This window comes from Pteropus vampyrus, unplaced genomic scaffold, assembly GCF_000151845.1.
Source record: "Pteropus vampyrus isolate Shadow unplaced genomic scaffold, Pvam_2.0 Scaffold6418, whole genome shotgun sequence".
NCBI classification, from domain to species: Eukaryota; Metazoa; Chordata; class Mammalia; order Chiroptera; family Pteropodidae; genus Pteropus; species Pteropus vampyrus.
In genome coordinates, this window is record NW_011895199.1 from 1 (window position 1) to 4,712 (window position 4,712).

Here is a 4,712-nt window from a genome sequence, read left to right on the forward strand (position 1 = left end):
GCTGTATTTGCTTTAGTACATATCCATGCCTCTAACCCTCTGGACTAAATTTCAGACTAAATTCCAGACATTCATCAATTTCACCTACCCCAACTACTTCAGCATATGTATCACTAACTCAAAGTCAAATTAAATTTATTTTTTATTTTTGATAAATAATAAACAGACCCCACTCCAATGCCACACAATAGGAGGAAAAGAGAAGAGTCTAGGCAGAGGGGGTAAGAAAAATTACTTTGGAGCTCAGCCCTCGCCGCAGGGACTGGAGACTGTGGCCCTGGAGTGAGGCTCCTTCATGCCTAGAGTGAGATCCCTCCGCCGGGGATGCTGCCCTCTTCCCTCGCCCTTGGCGGGCCGACTCCTACTTATCTGCCAGAACCGATCAAATGACTTCTCCTACAGGAAGCCTTTGCTAACCTCTGCCCACCCCAAACTGGGTTGGGAGGTGCTCCTGAAGTCCCCACGGGACAGCGACCGCCGGGACTGTACCTCATCACACATTCCCCCTCCCCAGGTCTCGCTCAGTCCACCTTGCTCCTTGCGTTCTCCCCAGGCCAGGGCCTGGCTCAGAGTGGGTGCTCAGTAAATATTTGTGGTAGGAAAGAGAGAAAGAAGGGTGCACATTCTAGGGAAAGAAGTATCAGGGCGACAAAGGCAGATGGGCTGTGGGGTGGATTTCTGTGTTTGTGCCTCGGCCGAGGAATGCAGTGGCCATGTCGATTGCAGTGGACGCAGTCCAGTGCTGGCAGAGGGCAGCAGCCATCTCTGCTGCACGACCTCTGCTGACCTAGCCCTCCCGTATCTCTTCCAGTGCCCCAGGGTCAACGGTGTCAAGGCACACACTAACAAGCACAACCCAAGACAGGTGGTCCTGGACCTGCAGATATGGTGAGCCCTCTTGCCCGTGAGGCCAGGGGAACACTCTGGGAACAGCCAGTTTGAAGATGGAGTAGCATCTATACACTATAATGTGGGGTATGAAAGCCCTCACAGCACATATACCGCCCACCTCCCCCAGGCTGGAGCACAAGGTCCCTGCTTGGGTGGGGAGGAGTGTCAGGAGAATTGATGGTCCCAGGGGAGCCACTGCCATCTGACCCCTCAGCCCAGGCCTGGCTTCGCCCATCAGACCAGGCACTAAGCGTGCTCTGGGTACCAAGGCCCAGGAAGGAGAGCTTTCTTGGAGGCCAGGGCCAGATCACCTAGAGAGTCAGAATGTAGCAAGAGGGAGCATGTGTGGCAAGAAGATGCTGGAACCGTGGTGAGATGCAGGGAGCTCTACGCACAGGCTGTGAGAGACCAGCAAGAGAACTGGACTCTGCGGCACCTCAGAAATAACTAAAGGATGCAAAGGCACGTGAGCGACTAGTTCCGTGGATTGGTGCAGGGCGCCCTTAGCACCCTTACCTGCGTCCTGGAGATATTCGATGGCCACCCTCTCCTTCCACCTCGTCTCCTTAAGTCCTTGGACAAGGTCTCTTCATCTATAGCCTCAAGGGCACTCGTTCTGGGCTCCTTGTGCCTATCACTTGACAAGAGCCACCAGTAGGACTCAGGCTCCTGATGACGTTACCCCTCCTACCAACAACCCAGATGAAAGGCTGGATGTAAACAGTGGGGCTGCTCTGTGTTCTCTGGGAAGAGACCCCAGCAGAGATGGGGCGGGGGCACTGCAGTGGCAGAGGGGCGGGCAGTGCGCTCGCTAGAGCCCCTCTCCTGCATCCATGAGGTGAGGGGAGAGGGCAGAGGTAGGGATGTGTATGGGACACCTGGGTGCAGGGAGCTAGGCTGAGGCTGGTAGGAAGACCATATCCAAGTGTAGCAAGGCTCAGGCTGGGCGACCACCACCTGGGCTTGGCCTGGGTGCCGCTGGGCAAGTTTCTCTCCTCCCCACCTTTCTTCTCCCTCCCTCCTTTCAGCTACATTGGGGACTGCGAGATCAGTGTGGAGCTGCAGAAGATGCAGGCTGGTGTGAACGGGATCCAGGTGGGTAGAGCCTGGTAGGACTGCCCCGCCCCCCATCCCTGCCCCTGGGGTGGGAGTCAGGGCCGGGGGAAGCAGGCTCATACTGGACTAGGCTGCAAAGGGGGTGATGACCCCAAACACAGAGGCTTGGACTTCAGGCCCCAAGGTCACACTGCCAAGAAGTGGTGGCTGAGCCTCACCAACCTGCTCAGCTGTACACCCCCAGAGAGACTTTGGCTGCCCAGGGAAGGGAGAGATTCTTTTTATGGAGTGATGCAGAGCCTTTGCTTGGAGATGGCGTTGGATCAAGGAGTTGAAAATATCTCATGGCAGGAGTAGCAGAGTTGAGTTGGAGCTGGAAAGACTCTTGGGTCCCCGCTGACTGGCTGGCTTGAAACGTGGGCAAGGCTAAAGGCCCCTCAGTCCAGCACACCAGCAGAAGGCAGTCGGGGCTAGCTCATGGCCCCTGGGGAGCCAGCAGAGGGGTAGCAACTGTGTGCAGGTTTCAGTCCCCTAAGTTTGGTCCCTGCTGTGACAGCAGGCGGCCCGGACATTTGGGGTGGCATGGGGCATGAATAAGACAGCAGTGGCCTCAGCTGACTACAGCAGGTGCAGGAAGAAGGGAGGCTGAGGTCCCTCACTGGGTCCTCTGTGTCTCTTCAGTTGCAGGGCACACTGCGGATCATCCTGGATCCCCTCCTGGTGGACAAGCCCTTCGTGGGAGCTGTGACCTTGTTCTTCCTTCAAAAGCCGGTGAGTCTCAGGGATGAGAGGCAGGCCTGCCCCTCCCTGTGAGAGAGCACATGCCTGCTGGGCCCCAGGCGCTGGGCTTGAGCCCAAGAATGGACACTGCCTAAGCCCGCCCTGACCTAGGCACTCCACAGCTCTATCCCATGTAGTCCAGGCCTCAAGGAAGCTTGAGGTTCTCCTCAGGACCAGAAACAGCTCAAAGGAGTGTCTTGCCAAGGTCACACAGGTGATCGGAGGTAGTGAGGAATCTATACCTTAGACCAATGGACCCCAACCTTTTTGGTACCAGGGACCAGTGCTCCTATGAGAATCTGAGCCTAGTGATCTGAGGTGGAGCTGAGGCAGTGATGATAGCGCTGGGGAGCGGCTACAAATACAGATGAAGCTTCGCTGCTGTTCACCTCCTGCTGTGCGGCCCTTGGGTTGGGGACCCCTGCCTCAGACCACTCTGAGTTCAGGCCAGCCTGTGGCCATGTGCAGAGGCTGTGGTTGTCCTACAGGAAAGCAGAAGGCCTAACAGGCCTAGCCCCTCCTGAGCCGAGGCCTGAGCAAGAATGCGAGGTTCCCTCCCCTGCCTGACACTCCTGCAGCAGGCGCCCCCCAGCAGGCTGGGTTTTCCATGTGGGTGGGTGTGAGGCACTTGGCAGAGGGTTCTCAATCCTGAGCTTCTGGCCCCTTCCAGCCTAACAGCCTCCCTCTGCCCTGCAGCACCTGCAGATCAACTGGACGGGCCTGACCAACCTGCTCGATGCACCAGGGATCAAGTAAGTGCCTGGAAGAGCCGCCAGACAGACTCTAAGTGCAGGGCCCTCCGGAGCCACTAGTCGGTAATGGTGACTGACGTGCTGCACAGTGGCTGTGCAGTGGCTGTGCCCTCCCTCCCAGCTCCGTGCCTGAGGAGTGGGGTAGGCACTGAGTCCCACCCCCTCCAGAGGGATAGTGTTGATGTGTTTTGAGTAGGAGCTGGGAGGCTAACAGTGTTGCTTGGCCTCTGTGGGCAGGCACTGTAGCAGAACACACATGCGCACACATGATTTGCACACACGTGGGTGAGCCCGGGGAGAGGGTCTCTGATCAGATGAGATGTCCTAAAGGAGGCCATGTGAGCTAATGAGAGAGCACAGGCTCTGGAACCAGACCCAGCCAGACCAGGCTTCTGGCTCTGTTGCTTAGCAACCGTGTGACTTTGGACTAGTTACTTCACCCCTCTGGGCTCTTCCTCGGTAAAAGGGGGAGCCTGGTTCCTCTATCCTGGGGTTGATGGGAGAACACTCAGGTGTGTGTGGTAGTGGCACAGTGTCCTTTCATCCTCACTCCACCCCCTCCCCAACACAAGGGCATGATGAGAAGTCCATGTGGCCTCCCCCAACCATGGTCAAAAACAGGCGTGGGAGGGGAGGCTCTCACAGCAGGGGCCAGTGAGGAGATCGGTCTTGGAAAGTGCACCCTCCCAGGGCTGGCAGGGAGGGGTGTGTGTGGGGGGGGGCGCTGGGGGGGTCACTCAGAGCCTCAGGTCCTCAGGTCGGAGCAGAGAAGGGCTCCAGCCCCATGGAGACGCTCCTCCCTGGCGAGGAAGGACAGCCAGACTAGCAAGGCACACACCAGCGGGTTCGCCAGGCTCAGGCACGGCCCCTGCCTGTGGGGAGGACTACTCACTCTCTCGCTGGGGTCCATTGATCTCGGACCCCTGGATGCAGAAAATATGGTTATGCATTCTTTCATTCAAAAAACATTTACCGAGCACCTACCGTGGCCAATCCTATTCTGGGCACTGTCCCTGCTTCCTCTACTGGGGAAGAGACAGGCAATAAAGAGGATTTGGATGTGACGCCAAGGAGCAGAAGGGCTACAGTAGCCAATGCTCACTCACCTAGCATTTAGTGTGCACTAGGCACTGTTCTTAACATGTCATACATGTTAACTCATCTTTGTAACAACCCTAGTAGGCGGGCATAACTATCCTCATTTTAGAGATGAGGAAACTGAAGTCCAGAGAG

At 56.9% G+C, this 4,712-nt stretch overlaps 1 long non-coding RNA gene across 1 annotated transcript; it reads left to right on the forward strand.

Annotated features, from left to right (window-relative positions):
- The first annotated feature begins 809 nt into the window (after positions 1-809).
- Positions 810-3,479, forward strand: LOC105310573. The gene is made up of 4 exons (XR_897521.2): positions 810-888; positions 1,920-1,986; positions 2,629-2,718; positions 3,424-3,479. It is a non-coding gene; the product is annotated as an uncharacterized LOC105310573 (long non-coding RNA).
- Positions 3,480-4,712: the final 1,233 nt, after the last annotated feature.